The sequence below is a fragment of the Falco punctatus genome (assembly GCF_963210335.1).
Source record: "Falco punctatus genome assembly, chromosome: 7".
NCBI lineage: Eukaryota > Metazoa > Chordata > Aves > Falconiformes > Falconidae > Falco > Falco punctatus.
In genome coordinates, this window is record NC_137587.1 from 18254339 (window position 1) to 18268553 (window position 14215).

General features: G+C 39.9%; 1 protein-coding gene across 1 annotated transcript in view; it reads right to left on the minus strand.

The window, feature by feature from the left end:
• LOC308067281 (formin-1-like) overlaps nucleotides 1-14215 on the minus strand; it is a 50319-nt gene continuing 36104 nt past the window's right edge. The window contains exon 2 of the mRNA XM_080395886.1: nucleotides 1-14215. This exon is cut by the window's right edge and continues 21807 nt beyond it. The gene's annotated coding sequence lies outside the window, so the exon portion shown is untranslated.

Sequence of the window (14215 nt, forward strand, 5' to 3'; positions counted from 1 at the left end):
ACTGCAGATAATCTCTGAGTATAGCAAGTTCTATATCTTTTTAAACTTCTGATACATGCTACCAACGCATACGCTTACAATCCTCCTGTTTGTTTAAAGCAAAACAGGATGGCATAAATGGGGTACATACTTCATCTTCACTAAGAAAAACAATGTTTTTGTACTTAAATTTTGTGGGACAGATCTAGCAAAAAAAGTGGGCTGCTTGTCTTTCCCCCATACACAGACACACACTGTATGTAAGGTGCTTGAGTTTTCACCTCCTTTGCCAAGGCACTCTTATTTGCCCACCCTTACTTGCTTACACAAATATTTCAGAGGTGGCTGTGAAGTATAAAGCTAAGCTAAGGAAGCTCAGCAGACTGATAAAACAAACTTCTTGACACTGACTAAACACAGCCTTAGTGGGGACTATGCCAATCCACATTAGTCCCTTACAATGACTGCATAAAAAGCAGTTTTTCCATCAGAAGTAATACTTAACACTTCACATTGCTCTAGTATCAACCTAGTTTTGGAACGGTTTAGTTATAAACAAACGGGTGTGAATTTACCGGGAGAAGTAAGAGCAAAACCTGACAGCCAAAAGTGCACACCTCTGTCATGCACGACAACCACCCAGCACTTTCCCTCCCGATTGCAGCATTGCTGGTTTATTGGTCCCCCAAAAGAGTAATGTCTTTTTTCTGAATGATAGCCTTTAACTTAGCAATGAGAAAACCAATGAATTCCGCTAAGTCAGTGTGTTCTCTGAAGTGTAATGTCTGATGTGATATAGGATATATACACATCTGTTTATGCTCCATAGGATATATACCCTCTTTCATATACACAGACACATCCATCTTGGAACATTCTAGTGAAAAATTCAGATACTAGCACAATTCCTGGCTGCTACATATCGTAGCTTAGCATTATACAAGCAACCACACTTACAATTTTGTAATTAATTTTTTACTTTTTGCATTTTCCCTGATTTTAAAAGACCATATTAAAAAAGAGGCATTAGGATCAGAACCTGTAAGCCTGTTCACTTAAATACAGGCTAATACACTCTATCAATAAGCATAGTAAAGTGAAATACTTGGTAAAATGGCCAAAAATCCAAAGTACAAATCAGTTATGAAACTGATGTTTTATAACTGAGTATGAGTAAACTTGTCTTTCTTCTTATTCACATGAAATCTCAAAAAGAGATCCTATCAAGACACAGCATTCCTGCACAAAGAGTATTACACATCCTTACACTTTTTGAAATTACACACTGCACATGATATAGAACTATATCAAGGTATTCAAACACAAGACAGCATATATTAGGACACTTTCAAGTCCAGATGTGACATATTTAAGATCAGGTATCTAATGAAAGAATTGCTTTCTGACTTTCTGAATCACTGCTTTTCCGTGTATTTTTACACATTTGCTAGACTTTTTCTTGTTGGCCCTTACATCATTATATAAGTCATTCTGATATTTAGAAAACTTTAAGTTCAGGGATACAAACATTATGCTTTGTAGTATAATAAGCTGAATACAATTTATCAGTTGAACTTTGACCTCATCTTTATTGTTCTATACAATTAGCCCAGTTGCCTCTGGTCACTCTACTTACATGATTAAAACATGTGGAAAATATAGAGAAAGCTCCAGGTGACTGGAGAATAAAAAGTACAAATCACCATTTTTAAAGTAATTGGACATATGTGCACAATGCCAGCAAATCTATCATGCCCGTTTTTAGCATTTATCCCAATTTTGGTGACATACCAGTGCTACAGTTTTTGTGGGTATTTACTGACTTTACATTGCAAAAAACCTGGAATCTTGTCATATAACCTATAAAAACCACACCTGCTTCATAAAGTATGTATCTACTTTATATGATACTACATAAAGTGTAATATCAAAACAGCATTAAAATGCAAATATACATATTAAAGCCCAGTAAATACTATCATCTTTCATTCAGAGCTCTTTGTGAATTCATTTTGGTGTTGTAATTACCTATTCACTGGTTGCTCACCCCGCTCAGCATTACTACCAATACTTCAAAGCCTTACTACAGTTGCATTCTGCAGTCCATTTGAATTGATTATTTTTATCTATGTTCCCCTCTGTTTCGAGATGTCTATTCTAGGTCAGCTACTGCTGAAGAGAAAATTCCTATGTGGCAGTGAATTTTACCCATAATGTATTAGTCTAATAGTTTTCATTGATTCATAAGCAATACAGAGCTGTAGCAAGAGGCCACATTTGGAATTCCTTCTTGTAGCAGCTGGTATTTCCCATAATTAACTATGGCATAGCTAAGAATACTCAGCCCAGCAAATGTTTTTTTGGTTACCAGAAAAATTAGTACCTCCCTCAGCTACAGAGATTCAGTTTTGTCCAAATTTAATTTTATGCAACACCATATTGATTTATGGTATTTTTGCTGTTGGCAGACAGCTCCCAAGTCTGTTACCAAGCCTCTATTCTCCACCCTTTATTCCAATAATTACTTAATGTTCTGTTATCTATGGGTTTACCCTGCTGGCTGATGACCCCATTCTTCCCTGCAACAGTTCTCACCTGTACACACCATTAGCATACAACCACTTCTGTGCTGAGACCCATCCACCAACAGCAGACAGTGGAATATGAAAGGAGAACTTTAACCATCTCTCTAACTATTCTGTTTTAAGCTAATTCTTAAATACTTGGCCATATTCTTCCCTCAGGTTCACCATTCTGTCAGCTCCAACAGATGGATTTTACTTCTACATACCATTATCCAGGAAACAATTATTTCTTTATTGAATCGGCAACCCACTCTAATCCACAAAGAGGAAATGTAGATTGTTTCTATAATTTCAGACTGTGGTTGAATTAGGTTTATTTGATACATAAATTTGTTAAGAATGTTTTAAAATATCTGAGTGTGTGTTTAAAAAAAAGTCACATATTTTATGCCTGTATATACAAACACATGTATATATCTATTCAATCATAGGCTAAATTTAGGAAGTTTTAAAATGCATATGTTTATACTTTAGCCAAATTAACTGATTTGAAAACATCTATTATATTTTTTTGCTTCTGAAAAAAAGGCTTCCAAGGCAGTCCAATTGCTACTCAAACTGTCTTCCAGGTTTTACAGTTATACCGGTTAGTTACTGCCTCCTATGAACACTGAATGTAGAAGGAAGACTGCCCAAACAGAGATTTGCTGCCATCTATTGTCCCAAGGGAATGGAAGACAGAGCAAAGTAAATGAAGGAAGGCAGAGTAATTAATGCTTCCTTGGCAACTTTTACCACACAGCCTTTGTGAGTTTAGTAAAGAACTCCTTTACCTTGTCAAATTTACAGGTAAGACAAATGAGGCACTAAAACCTCAGGGATACGGACATGGTCATATCATCAGACTGAAAATAAATAGTATATCCAAAATTACAGATTCATAAAATCATTTAGGCTGGAAATAACCTTTAAGAACAACAACTCCAACTATCAACCCAGGACTGCCAAGCCCACCGCTAAACCATGTCCCTAAGCACCACATCAACACGTTTTTTAAACACCTCCAGGGATGGTGATTCCACCACCTCCCTGGGAAGCCTGTTCCAGTGCTTGACCACCCCTTCGTTGAAGAAATTTTTCCTAACATCCAATCTAAACCTCCCCTGGTGCAACATGAGGCCATTCCCTCTTCTCCTCTTGCTATTATCTGGGAGAAGAGACCAACAGCCTCCTCGCTACAGCCTCCTTTCAGGTAGTTGTAGAGAGCAGTAAGGTCCCCGCTGAGTCTCCCTGTTTCCAGACAATGCCACCCCAGTTCCCTCAGCTGCTCCACATAAGAGTTGCTCTACAGACCCTTCACCAGCCTCGCTGCCCTTCTCTGGACACGCTTCAGCATGAACTGAGGGGCCCAAAACCGAATACGGTATTTGAGGTGCGGCCTCACCAGTGCCCAGTACAGGGGGACGATCACTGCCCTTGCCCTGCTGGCCACACTGTTTTGGACACAAGCCAGGATGCTGTTGGCTTTCCTGGGCACCTGGGCACGCTGCTGGCCCACGTTCAGCTGGCCATCAACCAGCACCCCCAGGGCCTTTCCCACCAGACACTTTCCAGCCGCTCTGCCCCCAGCCTGTAGCGTCACGTGAGGCTGTTGTGACCCAGGTGCAGGGCCCGGCACTTCTCCTTGCTGAACCTCATACAGTTGCCCTTGTCCCATCAGTACAGCCTGTCCAGATCCCTCTGTAGACACTTACTACCCTCCAGCAGATCAAAACTCTGCCCCCCCAACTTGGTGTTGCCTGCAAACTGACTGAGGGTGCACTCAATCCCCTCGTCCAGACCATCGATAAAGATACTAAACGGGACTGGCCCCAATACTGAGCCCTGGGGAACACCACTTGTGACTGGGTGCCAGTTGCGTGTATCTCCATTTAGTGCCACTCTTTGGGCTCAGCTGTCCAGCCAGCTCTTAACCCAGCGCAGAGTGCACCCATCCAGGCCATGAGCAGCCAGTGTCTCCAGGAGAATGCTCTGGGAGATGGTGCCAAAGGCTTTACTAAGGTCTGGGTAGACAACATCCACAGCCTTTCCCTAATCCACTCGGTGGGTCATATTGTGGTAGAAGGAGATCAGGTTATCAGGCAGGACCTGCCTTTCCTAATCCCACGCTGGCCGGGCCTGATCCCCTGGTTGTCTTGCACATGCTGTGTGATGGTGCTCAGGCTGATCTGCTCCATAACCTTCCCCAGCACTGAGGTCAGGCTGAAGGCCTGTAGCTCCCCAGATCCTCCTTCCTGCCCTTCTTGTAGATGGGCATCACATTGGGTGACCTCCAGTCTGCTGGGACCTCCCCAGTTTGCCAGGACTGTTGATAAATGATGGAAAGTGGCTTGGCAAGCTCATCCGCCAGCTCCCTCAGTACCTTCAGTGTATCCCACCTGGCCCCAGAGACCTGTGTGTGTCTAAGTGAAGCAGCAGGTCCCCAGCTGTTTCCTCCTGGCTGTGGGGACTTCATTGTGCTCCTTGTCCCCGTTTATATCTCCTAAATTCTCTAGTCCTATGCTGAACCTACCTAATTATAAGGTAATCATACCTGTCTTTTTCTGTACAGATGACACATTTTTGTCATACAAAGTGTTTTAAACACAATCTCTTACATTAACAAACAGACGTATTAGATACCATGTAATAATACATTTCTATTAAGTTACCATTGTAGAATCCAGAGTTCTACAGTTTTCACAGGACACTGTTTTCTCTGGGAAGTCTCTCTCTATAGACAGCCTGTGTGTACTTTCTCAACTATCTTGGATAAAGAACTTGTGGAAAAAAAATCAGCTTCTCAAACATTATTTTTTTTGTTAGTCCAAGGAATTAGGATGAGTCATAATATCCATTCCCTGTGGAAACATGGTTTGCTTAACCACGACACATTTAGGTCTGAGACTAATGTTTACACTGTCTTTTTAGCTTTTGTTTCCTGATCATTGTTCATCCTATGTATTACTCACTTAATCACACTTTATTCTTTCTAGATTGCATTATATGACACATGATAAAAATATGGTTACTCTTTTTGTATAGTGATTCCTATGTAATGTACAATTCTACTGCTTATGTGAGTAAATGTTATAAACACTCTTATTTGTGAAGCATGAATAAAATGCTCTTATGTTAATTAGATACTTGCATTCACTGCTTGCCTCTTGGAAGGAGTGAAAAGAAGGTAAATAAAATAAAATTTAAGGTTTTGTACATCATTTGAGAATGAGTCTTCGAATGCCAAGTTCTGTGGACCTTTTAGGTTTTGGGGGTCTTAAAATAAAAAAAATCACCAAGTAGATTTATTCAGCAAATGGACCACAAAATGAAACAGTCTAAGTGGCAAAGTTGCTTATTTAAAGGCAGTTGCTTATTTTGACAGCAGAGCTGAACACTGAACCTGAGAACTACAATTAGAGCACTTAGGTATTACTAACTGACGACAATGATACTACTGTAGGGATTTAGCTGTTGCAAGATCTTACATCAGCAAGTCACAACATGTTAAACAATCTTTGGTGTATTTCCTTACTTAAATAGAGTAAGCTTGACCAATGTTATTGAGATCATTGGTGGAATGTCAGGGTAACCTTAGCTGAAAAGTCAACATATTTTTTAAAAATATGGCAATCTAAAATATGCAGGTCCTACCAAAACTATTTTTTTTGCTTTGTGCACCTCAAATGTCATGATCCATCCCTCTTGCCTGACCTTGTTCTTTCTAAATCAGGCAGTAAATGGTTCCTGATTTTTCCTGTTTAAAATTTCTCTCTTCTCTTTGTTGCTACAGACACCAATTTAATAAATCTCAAATTAAAAATAGCATTGGAAGTAGTCTCAGCAGTTTCAGATTCTGTAGGTAGGTGATACTGCACAGTTCCATGCACATGCCATCTGTGGTATGTTAGTACATAAAAACAGAAATTCAGTATAAACATATAAATTCTGCACCAAATGTTCCCAGGTATGTAGCTGACACAGAGGTCAAGAAGATTTCCTCTTCTGGAGCTAAACACTGCTTTGAAGTTAGAGAAATATGAATAACTAGGGAGAAAAATAAGAAAAGCTAAAAGGGAATTAAAAAATCCAGATGGAGCTCTCCTTTCCTTTTAATTTTCCAGATTTCCTTTATGGGAAGGAAGCACATAGTAGGAAGCTGTTTGCTGTGCTACAGACTTGAGAATAAACTGAAAAGAATTCTTAGTATCAATAGAGTTCTTTGTATTGTATTTGATAGAATATATAGCAGTATGTACCTTTCTATGCAGAAAAGTGAACATTGCACACTAGGTAGACTAATAAATTAAGAAAATCTGTGGTTAAGTACAAGACTAGAGAAACTGGGAAAAGAAGCTAAATGCTGTCTTTGGGAATGAAGACATATATGACTTTTTGTCATCTTTCTCCCTATTTCCTGTATTTCTATTTAATCTGTAGTGGAGGATGAGGTGTTTTGTACTATAAGCAGTTTAGCAAAATCCTTGCTGAAGATTGCGTGTGTTTCCACAGTACATTTAAGGAACCATTCTTGCATGATGACTATGAAAAGCAAATGTTAGGCCTGCTGCTTGCTAGACTGCTCTAACAAAGGAGCCTGCATGGCACAGTACTGAGTACAAATTTTAAATCAACCCCCTGAATGCAGTGAGTGTAGGAACAAAGCCCTGGAGCAGCAACACCCTGCAGTGGTGGCAGTTGAGGATTGGTGTCCCCATAATAAAGCTAGAAGCTAGAAGCTCCTGAAGTATCAATATCCAAAACAATCATCAATTTACTGTCTTTTGTGTTCTTTTTCTCCCAGCAGTTAATACAATTTAAAACTGCAAATAATGGAGAAAATGTTTAAGTGGCTTCAAATCCATCCAATTGTTAACAGAGAAATCTATTAGCAAGTAAAATAAAGTTAAACCTCCCTCTCCAGCTAGCAAATAAAGATGAATGTGTTCTGAAGTGCAAACTCAAAGTAGGCTATCCACCCACAGGAGGAGATAAATTGTACATAGCCTTGACATGAACCTCTAACATTAAAACAAGAACAACAAAGAACAGTGAAGATAAAGCTCTCTGGCCTAGAAAATTGGAGTGTGCAACTACTAAACATAAGAATGTGGAGGAAATCCAAAGTATTTTCTTGTGAAAGACACTTGTGCAACTTCTTAATGCAGAATGTATCAACTGCAAGAGTATGTGATACAACTCAAAGCTTTTAAAAAAATTCTTTGGAATGGTCCCAAACCTAGCAACATCTATCAAATCCTATCAAATCCTTGTATAAATTTCATGGGTTTGTATTAAAATAACTTTCCATTTAGACTGTTGACATTTAATTTGATTTATTTTTTTGTATTAAGGGTTTACATTTACAGTAATTTATATACTTTATACCGCTTTTTTCTTCCACCTCAATCTATACTAGACAAAAAAACCCCTATCTCTAATAGAGCAAACCCTAATAGCTACAAGAATAAAAGAACTAGTACAATTTGGATGAGGAAAAAGAACAAGAAAAAGAACAAGAAAAAGAACAAGAAAAAGAACAAGAAAAAGAACAAGAACAAGAACAAGAACAAGAAAAAGAAAAAGAAAAAGAGAAAAAGAAAGATCATGAGCAGAAAGATGACAGAACCATACTGAAGTTTCAATGCTGTGTAAACCATCCAACAGGTGCTCAAGAATCCTGAGGAACAGAAACTCTAGTTACAAGTACAGAACGTATTTGCTGAATTAGGATACAGTCCTGCAAGTTACTGTTTGACCCCATTCAGTACAGTGCTTTATCATGTACTCAAATTTAACAAATTTAGTTACACTGAGCAAATAATAAGCAGGACCTGCCTTGCCACTTTCCAGCCAAATCTTGTTTTCAGATGCAGGCGGGGATGCTCTCCAAGTGTTCACAACTGGCATTTTAAGCAAAGTAACAAAAATACAAAAAACCCAAAGATGACATAACACAGGAAACAGTTGGCACTTTGGTGCAAATTCTGAATCTCTTACTATTCCCAAAGGTGTTTCACGTGTCCTCGGCCAAATCCCACAATCAGTGTTCAGGCCAAGGTTCTGAGCTGCAATGCCAGGAACTTTTAGTAAAAGACTCATTTTTAACGCCAAAGAATTTCAGTGCTCACAGTAACTTCCAGATTTGAATAATACCCAAATTGATCTAGTTAAATATCCAATCAACATATATTAATTATACAATATTTCCCAAGTTAGCAGTTTATAGACATACAAAAATTCCATACAAGGTTTTGAAATATCTGACAATTCACATATGCTTTTGGCATTAAGCATATATTAAATGTCTTGTGGTATTCTAAACAGATAATGATAATTTCACAAACCCAGTTTACAACTGCTTGTTTCATTACTTGAAGTCACTTCTATACAATCATAGTACATACCATATTTGTTACAGACTACACTCAAAGCCACTACCAAAACCTGAAGCATTCGTAATACCATCATTACTGTCTACTACCTGGGGAGTGTTTCACTGTGGTTTTTTACAATTGGTTTTCTGATTTGGGGCCTCAGCCAGTGAGATAAAATAATGTGGAGGTGGAGACTGATGTTTAAATTCTTTACGCCTTATTTTGTTTAGCGAGATTTGACCTTGCAAGCAGTAGTCGGAAATTCAAGATTACAAAGCTGTGCCTAGTGCAATAAGGAGAATAAAGAGGTATATAGAAAATCCAAACAGAAAGCTATACATTTGGAAGCTAACAGTTTTTAGGCAGCAAGCTAGGAATGGAGGCTACAAGAGTCCTTGACCATAATGTCAGCAGGTTAAGTAAATTTCATAAGCTATTTAATGAATTAAAATGTTTACATTACTTTTGTCATGTGCTTTTTAGACTATTTCTCCTTACTTGCTGGCTCTCACTCTTCTGTTGACTACCAGAAAGTCAAAGTCACCACCAGCAAGACTTAGTTTGGGCATTATGTAAATGAAAAAACATGACATATGTAATAAGATCGATTGTAAATGGTCTACATCTTTTACAATACACTTTAAAATGTTGAAAACTGCTAGAATAAGCTCTAACACTGCTGAACCTATTTGCAAAGGTCACTTAGGTCACCACTACATTGCACAAATGTTATATTAAAATATTTAGTACAAGTATTAAGATTTGTATTAATGAAGTACAGGCAGAAATGTGCAAAAGCACCAGAAGCAACAACAGAAAGAATAGCCTGTATAGATAACCAGGGACACTACTGACAGCAACAAAACTGATTAACACTGTGTTATTTATATCTAGACCATGGTGCATATGATTCATCAGTGAAAAACTGCACTCTGATATCAGTTGGAGGATGGCAAGAGAGTTACACCACATGGCCTGTGCTGTTCCTCCTCCTCATTCTGGAATAACACTGCATTGGATGTGACATTCTTTTGCCTGTTACCCAACAGGAAGAAACATGACTGTCTGAAAGACACTGAAAAACAGGAAACAATGGGCAGCAACATGGCTTAATATCCATGACAGACAAAATACACAAGATTCTGTGGAAAAAGGATCATACCATACTAACTGTTGATTCTTAGGGGTAAAAGAAAAACTTTTTTTTTATGTTTAGGTTATCTTTTCTATCCTTACAGGGTAAAAAACCTGTTTTGGCACCAGTCTAGAAGAACCCAAGAGATGCAGTAAGGTTTTGACAGCTGGTGTCTCTTGTTCTCTATAACCTTGTTAGCAATGCTGGCCAGATTCCTCTAACATACGCATAATCTTGAGTGAGAGTGACTACAACATGTTGTGAATGAGCAGAATCAACTTGAGAATCCACTTAACATAGAGATCTGCCAGATCATTTTCTTCTGTAAGGTCCCACAAAAAGCTTTGTTACACTAATTTTCTACATCCAACTGGAAGGACGTCTGAAGCAGTGGCATCAAAGATACTAACCTAATAGCTAATAGTACTACTAGTACAGCCCTACATTCTTTTTAATGAGCCCTGCAGAGCTCTGCTATTGTACATAGCTATAGAGTACATATATGAATATATATATATGTGTGAAACTATACGAGTTTCAGACATAAATTAGTATCTCTTCCTGATTCTGAGCTACGTCATGCAGACATACCAGTTGAACTCCACATCAGCTGGATATTTCTGCAGTTACATGGTGTCAATCTATCCTCTGGGAGTTAACCGCCAAGCTGTTAATTCAAGAATGACCTTAAGCACTGGCTCCTTTTCTTGGTTGCCTTTCCTTCCTTCTATTCCAGCTCTTGTCTTTCATTTAAAGAAAGGTCACAACTTCTTGTACACTGCCTAGGGCTCTGGTAGTGGGAAGAAACAGCACAGGCTGGATGGAGCATGGCCCCTGCAGATGTAATATTTTTCAAAAAATGCTAAGAATAAGACTCAACGACATGTGCAAATGATTTTTCTTTTTTGAGGTTGTGTTACTTAGCCACTTTGACAGAAAGATAAAAATATATTCCTGACAAAAAATATCCTCCAGAAAAATTTAATAGCTTCCTTCAAATATTTTAATATAAGGTTCTTTTTGTTGCAAAACAAAATTTTTCTCCAGCCTGTTTTTCACAAGCCGGTAAGTAATTTCAGCTGACATTTTAAAAACCTCAATTTAAGCTAAGCACACAAGATGTATAATTTTATCAGAAATTATTGAAATTTGATGAATTCATATGAACTGAAAGCACAAGTGACAGGCAGCAGTAACAGCTCCAACTGTAATTCGTAACAATACACTAACACCTATTAAATAACAAAATACCATCTTACATGCCTTCACCCCAATATGAAATCTGTCCTATCCCTACTACAGACAGTCCCAAATTCCTATCTGCAGGAATGCTATCTATTAAGTTACAGATGCAGCCCTTGGTACATATATCCATACGCAATGATTAATATATAATAATCTAGAAGAAATGAAAACACATTTTAGCTTGATATTTTCCTGGAAAGTGGTTACAGATACTGTCCAATGAAGAAAGATATAGAATTAATTAAAATAATTAAATGCTTCTGTTCAATATTTTTGCAGGATTTAAGCATTGTTGTTTTTCTGTGGGGTTTTATTTTATACATCCATCATTTATCAACAGTCCTGGCAAACTGGGGAGGTCCCAGCAGACTGGAGGTCACCCAATGTGATGCCCATCTACAAGAAGGGCAGGAAGGAGGATCTGGGGAGCTACAGGCCTGTCAGCCTGACCTCAGTGCTGGGGAAGGTTATGGAGCAGATCAGCCTGAGCACCATCACACAGCATGTGCAAGACAACCAGGGGATCAGGCCCGGCCAGCGTGGGATTAGGAAAGGCAGGTCCTGCCTGATAACCTGATCTCCTTCTACCACAATATGACCCACCGAGTGGATTAGGGAAAGGCTGTGGATGTTGTCTGCCCAGACCTTAGTAAAGCCTTTGGCACCATCTCCCAGAGCATTCTCCTGGAGACACTGGCTGCTCATGGCCTGGATGGGTGCACTCTGCGCTGGGTTAAGAGCTGGCTGGACAGCTGAGCCCAAAGAGTGGCACTAAATGGAGATACACGCAACTGGCACCCAGTCACAAGTGGTGTTCCCCAGGGCTCAGTATTGGGGCCAGTCCCGTTTAGTATCTTTATCGATGGTCTGGACGAGGGGATTGAGTGCACCCTCAGTCAGTTTGCAGGCAACACCAAGTTGGGGGGGCAGAGTTTTGATCTGCTGGAGGGTAGTAAGTGTCTACAGAGGGATCTGGACAGGCTGTACTGATGGGACAAGGGCAACTGTATGAGGTTCAGCAAGGAGAAGTGCCGGGCCCTGCACCTGGGTCACAACAGCCTCACGTGACGCTACAGGCTGGGGGCAGAGCGGCTGGAAAGTGTCTGGTGGGAAAGGCCCTGGGGGTGCTGGTTGATGGCCAGCTGAACGTGGGCCAGCAGCGTGCCCAGGTGCCCAGGAAAGCCAACAGCATCCTGGCTTGTGTCCAAAACAGTGTGGCCAGCAGGGCAAGGGCAGTGATCGTCCCCCTGTACTGGGCACTGGTGAGGCCGCACCTCAAATACCGTATTCGGTTTTGGGCCCCTCAGTTCATGCTGAAGCGTGTCCAGAGAAGGGCAGCGAGGCTGGTGAAGGGTCTGTAGAGCAACTCTTATGTGGAGCAGCTGAGGGAACTGGGGTGGCATTGTCTGGAAACAGGGAGACTCAGCGGGGACCTTACTGCTCTCTACAACTACCTGAAAGGAGGCTGTAGCGAGGAGGCTGTTGGTCTCTTCTCCCAGATAATAGCAAGAGGAGAAGAGGGAATGGCCTCATGTTGCACCAGGGGAGGTTTAGATTGGATGTTAGGAAAAATTTCTTCAACGAAGGGGTGGTCAAGCACTGGAATAGGCTTCCCAGGGAGGTGGTGGAATCACCATCCCTGGAGGTGTTTAAAAAGCGTGTTGATGTGGTGCTTAGGGACATGGTTTAGCGGTGGGCTTGGCAGTCCTGGGTTAACAATTGGACTTGATGAATCCAAAGGTCTTTTGCAACCTAAATGATCCTATGATTCTATGATTCTGTGTTGTAATCCTCTAACTTAGCACATACAGCTGTGCCAGACTCTTACAGCTGGAAGGACTTAACGTATAGTATCAACTACAATTTTATGCTTAACTCTGCACTTAATACTAAACAAACAAAATATCACAGGACACGATATTTGACAGCTTAAAAAAAGAAAGGCAACATATTTCAAACAACGTAACACAGGGTAGGTTCAGCTATTGACTGAAAGAGATGGAGAACAATAATCTATTTTTAATGGAAAAGGACCTACATTATTTGTCTTCAAACAAATACTGAAATTTCTCAAAATATCTGAGGTATAAGGAGTGAGAGATTTTAGTGAACAGAAGGCAGAAAAAATGGGGCAGTGACAGTGTTTGAGCCAGTCAAAATGCCAAACAGAGAGACAAAGCAGAGGAAGTAATAAATGGAGGAGTTGGCTGAAAGTTGCCCAGGGTCAAGGATTAAGATGAGAGGAAGAAAGAGAGGGAGAGCTACAAGACAAAAGATAGTGAGAGAAAGGTGATGGAGATTTGCAAGAAACAGACCGTGAAAGGATTCCAATTAAGATTTTAGTATACTGTAACCACTGTTACAGGAGCAGCTGAGGGAACTGGGGTTGTTTAGCCTGGTAAAAAGGAGGAGGGAAGACCTTATTGCTCTCTGCAACTGCCTGAAAGGAGGCTGAGGGGAGGAGGGTTTTGTTCTCTTCTCCCAGGTAACAAGCAATAAGACAAAAGGGAATGCCCTCAAGTTACACCAGGGGAGGTTTAGATAGGATATTAGGAAAAATTTCTTCACTGAAAGAGTGGTCAAGCATTGGAACAGGCTTCCCAGGGAAGTGACTGAGTCACCATCCCTGGAGGTATTTAAAAGACACACAGATGTGGTACTTAGGGACATGGTTTAGTGGTGGAATTGGCAGTGCTAGGTGAATGGCTGGATTCATTGATCTTAAAGGTCTTTTCCATGATTCTATTATTCTAAATTAATAAGTAAAAATTCATGCTCAAAACTAGTAAAAATGCATTCCTGTAGCTGTAGGATCACTCTGTTCAGAGTCATTAAGGAATCTCCATCCTCTCCTGCAAAACCAGCCACATTAATATTTACATCTAATTATAACAGAAGCAAACATGCCAGTCTGA